The sequence below is a fragment of the Thermobia domestica genome, chromosome 1, assembly GCF_964235325.1.
Source record: "Thermobia domestica chromosome 1, izTheDome1.hap1.1, whole genome shotgun sequence".
Lineage (NCBI taxonomy): Eukaryota > Metazoa > Arthropoda > Insecta > Zygentoma > Lepismatidae > Thermobia > Thermobia domestica.
The window spans coordinates 253,097,583-253,112,471 of record NC_137454.1 but is presented as its reverse complement, the minus strand read 5'-3'; the positions used below and the strand labels follow the sequence as shown (position 1 = coordinate 253,112,471).

Genomic DNA, 14,889 nt, shown 5'->3' with positions numbered 1-14,889 from the left:
ATCAGCGTTATGCCTAAGTGCTTATAAAACATTACTTTTTTTATATATTTTTTCGTACAGTATACATATTAAATACACAGAAGATATACATAAATAATGAAATGTTATAAAATTTTTATTGGCCTGAGGGATCGTAGTTCGTTAATGTGTAAAATATATTTGGAAATATCTGACTATTTGTGCTATTTTTAGTGCACGGCTAACTATGAGTTCGCAACGCGTTTTTATGGCTCATGTTTACGCTTGGAATACGCTGACCAGGTACTTAAATATGGATGGCTAATTACAATGTGCTGGAAAAGCAAAAACAATAAAAACGCGCAGAAAAAGTCAGCTTGAGCGTATTTGGTGCATTTCGGAATCAGTAAAATATGTCTAAAGGAAGGAAAAAAGAAAAACGTGTTGCTAGGCAAGGGGATTTTAGCAAGATCTTCATGTCTTCTCACAAGAAACCATTCTGATTCTACCCTTCCGGCGCGTCTGTGTCGAAAGTTTCCATTGAGCTCAGCTTTCAGAATGAGTATCTGGTTGCTGAAATGACAAACTGTGACGCTGTGGCGCGTCTTCGACACACGCCACATCCATTGTAACAAATGGGAATTCATTACCCGGCGACTAGTCTGCCACAGAAAAAAATGTGGCGCATATTCGACACAGTAGTCGTAGTGTGCGAAGGGCCAAATGGTTACAACTTAGTAAACATCGTAAACATTTTATTATATTTAACTACAAGGTGAGGCAAAAATGAGGATGCATCTTTTAATTTAAAAAAAAAATGATTAAATGGAAATCGAACTGTTACCCGTGTGTACTGACTGGTGTGTATCAAGGTCTACTTTCTGGAGTAACGACTACCATTTTCATATTTAATGGAAAGGAGATTATAATTAAAACCATAACTTCCATATTCCACCCCTTCATTTCGATAATAAACTTAGGAAACAATTTTCACCCATTATGTTTCAACTAAAGCTTTTAATGCTGAGAAAAAAAGAAAAGAAAGTGCACAAAGAAAATTGTGTTTGTTGTAATGTTTTTGAATTACCCAGTTTTAAGATATATAAGTTTACGTTAATGTCTACAAAGTCACTAATTGGTACGTGCTGCTCAACAAAAATGGCTGCCACTCACAAACGAGCTCTGGTTACAATTTTTGAAAAGCAGTTATATGCTGCCAATGTACGTGGTAACAGTATACAAAAAAGCAAATAAATAATAATTTAAAAATGGTCAAGCAAACTTTCATTGAATCACTTCATATGGATTCACCCAGGCTATGGAAGAACAAAATGAAAATGTTGATGAGGAACAGATCGGATTTAGGAGAGGTAGGCATAGGAGATGTTATTAGGTTATTAAGGGTGATAAATGAGAGATTTATAGAAGAAGGAAAAGAGGTGTATGTTGTATTTATTGATCAAGAAAGAATTTTAACTCGGTGAACTGGGAATTGTTAATGAGTGTTGGAAGGAGTTGAGTTGGAATGGAAAGATTGAAGATTCATGAGAAAGGGAACATGAAAAAGTGTGTGTTTACAATAGGGAAACAAATGAAAAAGTAGAGTGCAATTGGTAGGAGAATTCAACAGAGATTTTGTTTCTCACTGACGTTATTTAATATCTATCTAGCAGAGATAGTATAATGAAGATAGTATTTTTGTAGGGGGTAGAATGATTAGGCATATACGGTTTGCAGATGAAATGGTGGTTGTTGCGGAGTCCGAAAAGAAAATCATTAAGATATCAGAAAACTTGAGGAAGAGCTGTGAAGAAAGTGGGATGAAACTAAATTTTAGAAAAACATAAGCCAAGATGAATTAGAATGAAGCGGTCGGTGTCAAGTGAAGAAGTAGAGGTGAGAAAATAGAACAGGTGACTCATTTTCGATACCTGTATAGTATTATTAGTGATAATATGAAGTGTGAACGTGAAATAAAAGCAAGGATAAGAATGGCGAAATAAGAAAGGAAAGTCTATTTTGTGTCCCTGAATAAAGAACTGAGAAAAAGACGCATAAAATGCTTAGTACAGAGTAATGTACTGTAGTATGTGACAGAAACATGGACATTACACAAAAGTGATGAAAAAAGTACAAAGCTTCGAAATGTGTCTGTGGAGAAGAATGTAGAGAATTAGCTGGATTGAATAGAAAACAGATGAGATGTTAGAAATACTGAGAGGAGAAAAGAACAATTTTATGTGTAATGAGGAATAAGAAGAGAAACTATTGGGACATTGGCTGAGAAAAAAGTGTGTCATAATGGACGTAGTGAAGGGTGTAGTGGCAGGAAAGAGAGGGAGAAGCCGAAGGAAGCTACAGTTGATGAACGGTATCAGACTAAAAACAATGTGCGTGAAGACAAAAATGTTAGAGATGCACGGAAGCTTCTCAGTTGCGTCAAGTGACTAATCAATATCGACACAATAATTATGATAGTGATTATATATATTGCTTATCGTTTTTTTTTTAATCACAAGAAACATGGAATAATATAGGAGTTCCGAAATTCATGCTTTTCGATAATTTTGCTATTTTTTTTCAGTGTCTGAAAGAGATATCAATATGGTAATTCCGAGAATATGTCTAGTAGCAATAGACGCCACGAATATCTCTAACACTAATGCTTCTACCGTAGGTAAATACAATAACTAAATTCAGCCGATTCTTATCAGAATATTGTCGTGTTTCCTCTTTCTTTGTGATTTACAGATTAAACAGCCTTTAGTTCTTGGAATTTTTCACGAACGAAAAGAGTAATAACAAGCCTTTGCCTTGCTGATTAAGAGTAGCACTTCTAATTCATTGACTTGTTGCTGAGAGATTTCATAATAATTCCTGTATATACATCGTATATAATAGTCGTAGTAAGCCTCTGTCTCCAACGTGCCATTTATACCGACTCTCGTTTTAAGCCGTGGATTGAAAGCACATCGCTCATATCTTTAACAGGTAGTAGGGTATATGTAACATTATAAAAAATACATACCGCCTACGCTACCAGTGTTGCCAATTCGAGAAGGAAGTCCCTAAACCTAGGGCTACAACTTACAAGACAGCGACAAAAAAAAAAAAAAAAATCCGACTGACGACTTATTTGGTGCTTTTAAATAACCATTTGGCGACATACAAATTGAGCGAGTTTTGACCTACGAACAATTTGTCCTTCAGTAATGAAGTACTCTTACTTCGAAGCAATTTTGATATATGATTCTTTTCCTTCTTTCTTTTTGTTTGTATTAGGCCTAATAATCGCAAGCGACGATGAGTTGTTCAACTATACCACCTTTAAACTGCACGCAATGTTTGATTTCACATATAATCTTCTAACGGAGACAATCTGAGCCATCAATTTCTACTTTTCAGAGCTTCCGTTAAGGGGCGCAAGTAAAACAGAATTACCAGTAGTAAGCTGATCACCTATAGAAGTCTGAGTACAATGAATTAAGTAGATATTCGTTTCGTTTTCCTTTGTGGATATTTAATTGGTATGCATTTTTGAAAATCGTGAAGTACGTGCTTATAGGTTTAGTTGTTTAGCGACTTTTTGTGTCAACGTATTGGCAACATCGTCTGCTACTTTTTTTTTTTTTTTTTTAATTTTGAATACTGTATACGTATGTAGTTAATAACAAAAATGCTATAAGACAATTTGTTCTACAGTATTTTGGATACTTAAGCAATATTGTACTTATTCTTAAATAGCAACGTTTGATGTAGAGATAAGGTTTCATATTTTCTTGATTAAAACGTGTGAGATTACGTAAACAGTATCAAATTCTAGCTCCCTTTGCTCCACCCTAAGTTTCCCCAGATATTCATTTACAGAGGCTGGGTTGACCCTTAGTAGGGCTTCCAGAGTTATCGGCTCAAAATAACGGGAAACCCTATGAAAATATGCAATTCATAGTTATGAACTTGAATTTTGATTAAATATAAGAATGAATTAAATAACAGATCAACACTCACCAAAAGTGAGTGATAGAGTAAATTATTCCAATCAGTTGAGTATCGATGACTAATAAGAGCGGGACTTTTTAAAATAGCTCACGAGTAATATTAACTTAAGTTTAGGAGGAAAAAAACAGACATTTGGAGCTTTGAACAAGTTTTGAACACATAGATAACGTTAATCTGGGGTTTTCCCGGCTAAATTGGGACGTCTGGAAGTCCTATCGCTGAGTCGCTTTGAAATGAGGGTAGAACAGGAAATAAATTCCGTACCCACCTGTGATTGAATGCTTACGGTTCCTAGACAGAAATCTTATTGATTACATTATAGCTTTTATATTCAATTTTATACTTTACACGTGAATTAAATTCCCCCTGATTTCCTGCACAGTAAAAAATTGTGGTGTTAATTTGTCAACTTTAACACAGGCCAGTGGTCCCAGCGTGATTATCACCTTTGTGTGTTGCAGAGGTTGATTCGTTTATATTGAGCCGAATTTTAATGTGCTACTTACCCAGAAGATGCCGTGTTTCTACCATTGGTTCTGCAGATTACTACTACTGACTATTGCCCGGCATCGAAGTTTCCATTACAAGAGAATGCGTTGCACTTGGACCATGGGCATTCATCCCAATCCTCTTCACAATCTTTCCATAGGCCGGAGACGGTGCGGACTCGACGATGAGACAGGCACCGCTTGAGGATTTCGAAAGCACAATAGTCCATTGGGCTGGTATATGGAATCTTGACAGGGATGTCTGAGAAGGGAATCGCAGAAATTCCAGTTTCCTGTTCCATACACGACGATAGAATTCTAGTGATGTTTTCACCGTGTGACTGGATGTCGGACTGTCGTTGTTGGAAGATTGTGGCTGCGTGTTGTGCTTTGTTGACGAAACCAAACTTTGTTAAAAGTTGTAATTTTAACCACTTGGCACAACAGCTCTTTTTTGTGGGCCTCAGCCGCTCTACTGTTGCTACGAAACGAGACGTTTCTCGTGTCTCGTTTCGTCTCGAAAACGAGACGAGACGTGCTTTGCACGAGACAAGCTCGTAGCAATACTACTTGTCCGTACAATGCTTGGATTTCATGCTGGTGCATTTCAGTCAGGATAAAAGTCTGATAGTACGCAGCGTTGATTTTGACGTTTTACTTCACCTTTCGGAAACACAGTTTGCCCCTATACGAAAAACCAGCCACAATCATGAACCCTTTCGGAAACTCTCTATGGATTGGTGGAAGAACATGCTTCGGCTCTTGCACTGAGAAAAAAAATCGTATGTGACGTATGTAAAATCGTATGTTATATTTGTAAATCCTATAGTTTTTGGACTTAACGTATGGCAAACGTATAACTGAAAACACATGTTTTATAATACTTTCTGTATAAGCGTTCCATCTGTACGTACTTTCCGTATGAAACAATATAGGCGGTCAGGATTTAGCTGACGAAAGTAACATATTGTCCGTTTACTGTAGCTTGGCGCTATGTTTTGACACAAATCCTGGCCAGCGAATCTTAGCAGTCCTTCCCCTACTTTCCCCTTATAGCAGTGGTAACAGTGGCACTAACTCATCAATTTTAGCACTAGTAGGGTTTGGTATTTGCAAGTTGCGTAAATTTCGAAAGAGTTTACTTCTTCTCTAAAAAGGACCGTAACTTGTGTGGGGCAGGGGAGGGGCAACTGCCCCCCAGGGACGTTCCCCGCCGTTCGAAGGGGCCCATTTGGAGACAAAATTTTCTTAATCCATATACAATACGAACATGAAATTATAAATGAAGCATCAAACAGTTTCATTACATTCCATAAAGCAGTGCACAAAAGGTAAATAAAACAAAAATGAGCCGTGGGCCCACTTCAGTAAGAAACGTATATTATTAGGGGCCCTAGAAATACCATTTATTCATATGGCTTTGAGACTTGTCAATATTGTCCCCTTAATTAATTTGTCATGCATGGAACGGGCCCAGGGGCGTAAGTAACGGCCCTGCAGAAATGCTTGCACCCCAGAAAAAATCTAAGTTACGGCGCTGTCTCTAATGTGAATTTATTGGTACAGTTTTGCTAATAGTTAACTATATCAGGTTGCTCTCTTTAAACCTTGGGCCGTGGAGAGAAACAATCTTACAGGAGGATAGTATTCATATTTTAAGAAGGTGGGGAAAGAAGAGCGAGGATGAGAAAGAGGAGAAGAAAGAAAGAAAGAGAATGAAAGAAACACTTCTACATTTACTTCATAACGAATTTAAGCACATATAAACGAAAAAGGGATGCCGGAACCCACCACCATAATATTTGTGGAAGTGTTGGCAACATAATATTCTGAAGGAATATATTTTCCGCCAATTCTGGGGCCTCGGTGTTTGACCCAATTCTGGCCTTGCAGCAGTGGCGGATCCAGGGGGCGATCGTGGCGATTGCCCCCCAGGAAAGGAAACTTTCTCATTTTATATATTTAAATAAAGCCCAATTCCAGAGTTTGGAGCTCTTAAAAGTAGCTCTAAGTAGCAGTATTAAAACCCACCGCCCCCAAGAAGTCCGTCCTGGATCCGCCCCTGCCTTACAGAAGCTACCATCTAGGCATTCACCTCGTGGGACTTAGGAAAACCTTAATAAGGAATACCGGCTAGAGCCGGGTTCATGCCCACGCTCGATCTACCTATTTTAATGCCTTTTTTTGTGTTGCACAGTGTCTGGTAAGGACACCCAAACAGGGCATATGTGTACAGCTTTAAAATGTTTAAAAGTTAAAATTCGTTTTATACTGTACTTTGAACACGTAATTCAATGTGTATTATATTCTTCTTACAGCAGCATGGTTTATTTCCTAATACTTTAAGTCTATGGTTGTTAGTATTTATAATTATTGCATCATACTAATCCTTCTCAAAGCTCGTTCAATTAGTATGAAATTCTACACTTAGCAGTTTGCAACATTGCAAACCTTCACCAACAGGCAATAAGTCGCGAGAATATTTCCAACTATACTCGCATCGAAATTCCCAGCCTTTGTTTACAATCAGTACAATATGTTTCTGTCGCCTTACATGAAAACAACGCTGTCCAGCGAACCTAACGGTCTTCGCACCCTCTGTTTATTGTTTACAACACAAACTGCCATCTTCCAATATTGCCAGGCGTACAAGGTTTTCGCACACTTTCGAACAAGAACACTTGAGGCAATGAAAATGAGTTTGCATTATATGTAAGATTGTATTACATAATAACTAACTCGATTTGCCATAACGTTAATATCTCAGTTATTTCAAAAGCAGCAATTTATGTAGTAATAGCACTTGGTCTATGACTGTGCAGAAGTAGGTACATTCGGTTCGGCGATTCATGTGCCTGGCAACCATGAATTAATCGTGTAGGGGTGAGAAGCAAGGTTTTGACACTCGCACTACAATTGTTGTTTGTAAACAATTTTCCATCCTAGAGTGAACGGACAATACATATATGTATATAATATAAGGAAGTCTGTTAGATATCAGACATCCTGCAAATGGCATGATGTAACATCTAAGGGCAGTGCCTATGTAGCATACGGATAACGTATATTCCGTACTGCTTTCTGTAGTAAGCAAGAGGATTCCGTATGTTTGTACAATATACCGCTGTCCGGAGAACGGACTTTTCTCAGTGTGGTGTCAACAAGTCTGAATGTAATGGCATCAACTTCACCACAGGTTGTGAGGTTAAGTCGACACCCCACCAAGGCTAAAAACAAACTTCCAGCGATCACCCGCGAGATGACATTTATACAATCTAGACTGAGAAAAATCCGTTCTCTGTGCAGTGGTATATTGTACAAATATACGGAACCCTCTTGCTTACTACAGAAATCAGTACGGAGCATACGTTATCCATATGTTACATATGCCCTTAGATGTTACATCATGCCATTTGCAGGATGTCTGATATCTAACAGTCTTCCTTATATTACATACATCTATGTATGTTATCTTCGTCAGCTAAATCCTGACCGTCTATTTTGTTTCATACGGAAAGTACGTACAGATGGAACGCTTATACAGAAAGTATTCTAAAACATGTGTTTTCAGTTATATATTTGCCATACGTTAAGTCCAAAAACTACAGGATTTACAAATATAACATCGATTTTACGTACGTCACATACGATTTTTTTCCTCAGTGCAAGAGCTGAAGCATGTTCTTCTACCAGTCCATAGAGATTTTCCGAAAGGGTTCATGATTGTGGCTGGTTTTTCATATAGGGGAAAACTGCGTTTTCGAAAGGTGAAGTAAAACGTCAAAATCAACGTTGCGTACTATCAGACTTGTGTCTAATGTCTTGTACTATCAGACTTGTGTCAGACTTGTCCCCATTCTGCTTTCTCACGATGTCTAATGACTACTGAGGTCGCTGATAATGAGTACCTGGCAGTAGGTGACAGCACAATACATATAATATGAAAAACGTATGTTTGTGGGGGTGTCCGGATACTTTGGATCACATAGTGTATCATTCTTTTTTTCCTTTAAATCTTAACATCATAACTCTGTCATCAGGAAGTTATACTTTTACTATCTTTTCTTTTAAGCACTTACCAAGTATTATTCCCACTCCTTTCCACTACTTGAGTAAAACATTCTATATCCTTCGCTTCTCAATTTCCTACCACTTTCCCATCTAACTTCATAAACTCCTACCAAGTCTAGATTATTTTGTTTTATTTCTCCTTTAAGATTTTCTAATATCCCTTCCTGTAACATGGTACATACGTTCCACATCCCTATCCTAAATCTTTTTACTCTTGCTTGTCATCCTTTCTTTAGCGATCTTCTCCACACTGTTACCCTCTTGTCCAATGATCCTTCAGAAGATATTCCTCTCCTGGAGATCCGAATGAAAGATATTTTAATCCGAAACTATATTTTGAGCTGCGAAAGACCATTATACAGGGTGGCCCAAAAGTAGGTATGCAGTGACGCCTAAATCTTGACTACAATTTTCAGACACGAAAGTGTTCGAAATGTCCTCATTCAACAATTCAACGTTCTTCAAACCTACCCAGAAGGCTGCGACATACATTACAACATAAACTTTGTCCGAATCTTAACCTGTATTCGAACCTGTTTCACCAAATTTGTCTCTGACGTGATAAATTCTTAAACGTGTTGCTGCATGCTTATAATGTACAAACATACTCAGCACTTTTCTAATAGGTTTTAAGATCCTACTTTCTTTGCTCTTCATCGAAGTTCCCGTCATCATTCAAGATATCAAGATATCCAAAAAGACAAAGAGAAAAGAAGTTACAAACAAGAAGTTATGGCAATACTATGACTTATACCTACTTTTGGGCCACTCTGTATGTTCTCTTTCTGCTTTCAGCAAACTAAGGAAAAATAGAATGATCTTCTATTGCCTTCCACCCTACAGTATCCCAGTCGTTATAGTCAGTATGTCCATGCCTGGGACTAATATCCAAGTTGCCGTACCAATCACTACGAATTTCTGGAGAACTTGAAACTGAACTTGGAGAACACAACTTGACTACTAAAGAATTGCCAACTTCTCCCAGAACGCTCCTCGTCTAACTACTACATTTAGACCAACTCGGTAAGTATGGCCCTTCTGGTAATGAACTACTGCCGACATAGCTCTAAATTTCACCGTAGCATGCAATCTTCTTTACCTGACACCTAAGTGTCTTAAAAGTGGTGTTTATCGGTTGTTACTTAGATGCACTATTTTCTATATAGAGTCACTAAAAATGCTTAGAGTCAATAAATAAAAATATGACTTTCAACTGGAAGTGTCTTAACGGAAGTGACTGTAATTGTGTTAATCAATTTTCTTCATTACCCTGAAGGGAGTAACATACATGTTGTATATGGAGGGTGAATTAAATTTCCAGGCCTCAGAAAAGAAAATTGTGACTATATATCAGAAGTGGTTTCACGAATGTGGCTACAATTGGTGTCACTCATTTTGTTTCGTCACTATGAATCGATTGTATATACGAGCACAAGGTACAGTAACTAGAAACGCAAAAACTCCGGAAAGTAAATTGTGACTTTAGTCCAGAAGTGACTTCCGTAAGTGGTCAAGATTGATGTCAATCGATTTCTTTTGCCACCATGGATCGATTGATGTGCATGTTGTATATACAGGGTCACTGGAAATGCTTTGATTCGGAAAGTAAATTATTCCCAAATATGATTTGCCAAAGAGTTGAAACAAATCACAGCTAGTGATAGAATCACCTATAGGTCTAACGAGTTCAATGCTTCTTAACTCTGATGTGCATCTTATCCAATAGTTACAAAAATGCTGCATTAACTTGAAAAATAGATACATGCGAGCATGTGTGCATCCAAGATTTTTACTTAAAAATAATTTCATAAAATTTAAGTTATGACAGTTACAAATTCAGCAAAAGAGTTAGGATAACTAAAGAAACTGTTGAAAGTTCGGGAAAATAAATTCTACTCTAATTTAGCCGCTATGTAGGGGTCTATTTTACGTACCATCAGTGATTACAAATTTTTGCTTGATAATTTCTGATATTCATCGTAACGTTACGCCAAGACAATATACAACATGTGCATGATATAACATTGTATGGACTACATAATCCTACATGAACTGAATACAGAAAAAATACTGTAAACAAACTTTCTTTTGCAAAATTTCAAAATCTTCCACAGACATAAATTTGCATTCAATGGCCACATCACTTAAAGTTTTCTCATGTTGTTACGTACAAAACCGCATCCTCTGATGGTATTGCAAATTCACTGCAATGGAATTCTGCAGAAAAAAAGGCAGGGTCCACTTTACCCGACTGAGTCCAGAATACCCGAGTTTCCTTCATATTATGAATTTCGAAGCTGACCTAATTATCTGTACTCCCAGACAAGAGGGTATTTCCCTATTTTCGTAAAAACTCACCGGACCATTTTAAAAGTCTGATAAAGAGGATAAGTTCGGAAAAAAGAAAACGTTTGAAAATCCTATCCATCAAGAATCAATGTAAGTCATATCTAATCTTTTCCTCTGCTGACTAAATAATTTGCATACTCACCCAGATTAGATTTCAGTTGAAAATCACCTCATATGATGCTGTATGTTTACATCTATTAGCTTTGGTCTTGAATAGGGGAGCTAAATTCAAGTCAATTAATTAATCTAATGTAAGATGAGAATATGAGTCTGAAAATTATTAAAGTGACCAAGTTATTTCAAATATACTACTTATTGATGAATTACCGACCTATTGAAGTATCAAATGATATGTTGAAGACCATATGAATTATGGAAGCATTAAACTAGATCTAAACGCAAGTCAATTCCAGTGTATCAGAGAGAAAAATAAAATTTAGTCACTAGGTTTACAAATGAGATCAGACTTTTTAAAAAAAATCAATTAGTTTTCTGATTTCTAAGCTAACACATGCAAAAAGTAAAGGAATCTACATAGAGCACGTTCATATGCAATTCTGTCCTTCAATTAAGCTGCTAAAATAACAAACGTAATATTTGTTACATAAGGCTAAACTGAGAGGGAATATGAGGTGCCAAATTCTTTCCTTGAAATTTTCAAATTTTATACTGCATAAAACAGCATTGTAAATAATTTATAAGTCTCATTCATATGTATTTTTTTTTTTAATACGGCCTTGTTATTACAAATTCATCGTGAGTAATTAACTATAAGAGAAATAAAGTTTCAATGAATCTATTTGTTCTGCATTGAATTTAAATATAATTTTATAATACTAATCACAAGTTGTATTTCATTAAAGGCAAATTAGCTGGATAGAAATCTCACAATTCGGTCAGATAATCGGAATTATTTATAAATAACTTATTAAACAATAATAATAAAAAATTCGAGCGCATTTTACATAAGTGATTCTGTTAACTATGTTCCTCTAGTTATGTTTCTAACACAAAGTAAAAGAAACACAGATATTCTAGTCAGGTTACAGCGAAACAGCACGGTGGTGCCAGAATATGGCGCCAATAAATGCAGGCCATAAGCAAGAAGGAACTCTAAGTAAATAGGTTCATCTTTTTTCCTGTTCTATGCGTTGCGATCGATCATAGTTCAGACTTTAGTCAGAGAAGCGTCCTTGTGTTTTCACTTCCTGAAATTCCACATTAACTATGCAAGTTACGCCGTAGCTTTAACTGAAGAATAAACGGATTAATTATTAAATCAGGAAAATAGAACAAAAGCATCCAATAGCGTGTTTAGTGAATTTGAACTTGTTCCGGTCGGTGCTCCCGAAAAAGTTTTTTGCTTGGCACAATGAGTACCGTTTAAGTAATTGACAACCATTATACGATAAAAGACTTTTGACAGATTTAGTTGCAACTTTAACAAAATAATTCCTATTTCATAACCATTCTTTTTCTCTGTAATTCCTCTTCCACGTCTCTCCCTCTACTCCAGCTGATTTCCTCAAACTGTCTATCACGAGCTTCCAAAAGAAAGAAGCAGAAGAAAAGGAAAAGAAATACGTTTATCTGCAGCTGTGTTTTTTTTTAATTCTTGGAACAAAAGAACGAAAACGAACGCTCGAATCGCAGTGTCACGCAAAATTCTCTCTTTTGCTGTTCAATGTTCGCTAGAAACTTTTCAGTGAAATCTGACTGATGCCTTCCTGTATTCAAGGTTTCCATTGAATAAAATCAAGCACGAACGAACGAAAGAATATGGAAACAAAAACTACCTCGAAAAAGTTTTGTGTGGGCACGGGGATAGGGGAGGTTAAGGGAGAAGAGAATTGAGAAGACGAAAGAAATCGTACCAGGGGAGGAATATTGACATATGAGCATTTTCTTACAAAACTTTCTTAGCCATAACTTAATACGTCTGCAACGAATTTGTCTGCATTCGATTTTGCTTGCTATTTTCGCCAGTGACCTTTCTTTACCTTTCCTTTTCAGTTGTCTTGTGGATTCCTATCTTTTTTTTTTTCAGTTTGAGAAATAATGATTGATGGGCTCCACGTAGTTGCTTACATGATATTAAAAGAATAATGCCACATGAAATGTACCCTACTTTGTTTTATTTTAGTCTATACTGACATTGGAAAAAGATCCTTAGATTTGATATATATGCTAGTATATTGTCAATGTTGAATCACAGTTGTTTGGAATTGTTTTGTTACTCAAATAATCTACATGATTTAGAAATTACTAGTGAACTCAATAGGAAGTTATTTCAGAGCAACACTTAATGCAAAACTAGTGTGTTAAACTTCTTCAAACATAATTTTCGCCATGATTTTGAAAGATGCCAAGTCGACTTCTTTGCTCATATTTCATAAATAAATATTTCATTACTAACCTGAGAATATGCCACTCATTTGTCCCGAAAAAGAGTACAAGGAGTAGTACATTCGTAGGGGATGCGTTTTTCGAACGATTTTCTCAGAGAACGACTCAAGTGGTTTTCTTTATATTTTATCAATAAATATTTTATTAATATTCTGACAATATTACAGAACTTCATTTGTCCTGAAAAATGTGCGGAGTAGTTTATTTTCGGGGCTGATCTTCTTCTTCTTCTTTTTTTGACGATTTTCTCAAAAATTACATACTATTTTGTTCATATTTCATAAATAAATATTTAACTAAGAGTTCTATAATGTTGTGTAAATTATTCCTTAAGAAAAGGATCACAAGAGATAGTTTACTCTTTCGGATGAGTTTTTATTTCGACTACTTTCTCGAAAACGACAAGGCAATTTTGATCATATTTCATAAATAAATATATCATTATTGTTCTTATAATGTTGCATAATTCACTTCCATGAGAATATCCACAAGAGGTAGTTTACTCTTTTCTTTTGACAATTTTGTAAAATACCACTCAGGCAATTTTATTATTATTTTTTAGTCATATTTCATCAATAACCTTAACATATGGCTTAAGTTATTTCTTAACGAAAAAGTCTATAATGGGTAGTTTACTTTTTAGGATTTTTTAAATTAAGTTTTTTCGGAAAACGTCTTATCATTTTGTTCGTATTTCACAAGAAAATATTTCATTAATAACTGCAGCATAACATGATTTATTTTAAGCAATTGGAACGAGAAAGTTTTATGAGGGGGTCCGCAATTTTTATGTAACTGTAAAAATCTAAGAAAATTATTGCGGTGGTAGATATTGCTGTCATGGTAGCACAGTGATGATCGGGTTGCTTAATCTAATGGATGCGGATAGTTTAAAATAAGAACATAGTGATTTCTCTAGACAAATGCCAGCAAAAAGGTTTATTAATATGAATACATAATTGTCGTTACCAACACCATAAAAGATTCACAGAAGGAAAATAAAATGAATATGATGCATCACTGATTAATGGTGGGATCACTAACATGATTTTAAATGACGCAGGGTTCACAAACTCGTGTGTAAATTAAGTCTGTCAAGTGTTCATTTCTTCACACCATGATAAACAGAGGATAAATGTAAAAGCGTACTTACAGTTCCTATGAGTTCATAGCTGCAGTTCACACCCCACTTACTCGTAGTATCAACTGTAATAATTGCCAGAATGGAGAGAGAATGATAATTTAGTAAAATTTGTCAGAGGGTTTTACAGTCATTTCTCGAAGACGCAAACACTTTCATTTTCTATTTACAATTTAACATTCACGGAAGCTGAAGGCCATGTAAATCCTTGAAGAAGGAATTGTTTATGTGAACATAAGTAAATGTTTTTTTTTTCTGATCTCTTTTGGGATAATCTGAAAGTCACTGTTTATCACGTGTATGACCTATCCAGTTCTACTTTTACTTTTTCTATTGTTGGTTTCGTATTTGTGAAAAGGTTCTAGTCCTATTCCTTCTCTAAAGGAACAGATAAGCATTTAAGTTTATATATATATTCGAATCACAATTGTGGAATGTCTTATCGCCGCAATTGTCATTGAATCACCCTGCTTGTAG

The 14,889-nt window shown here is 35.9% G+C and overlaps 1 protein-coding gene across 1 annotated transcript in view; it reads right to left on the bottom strand.

Moving 5' to 3' along the window:
* Positions 1 to 14,889, bottom strand: part of teq (Tequila) — a 409,295-nt gene that overhangs the window by 373,640 nt on the left and 20,766 nt on the right. The gene's annotated exons all lie outside the window — the stretch shown is intronic.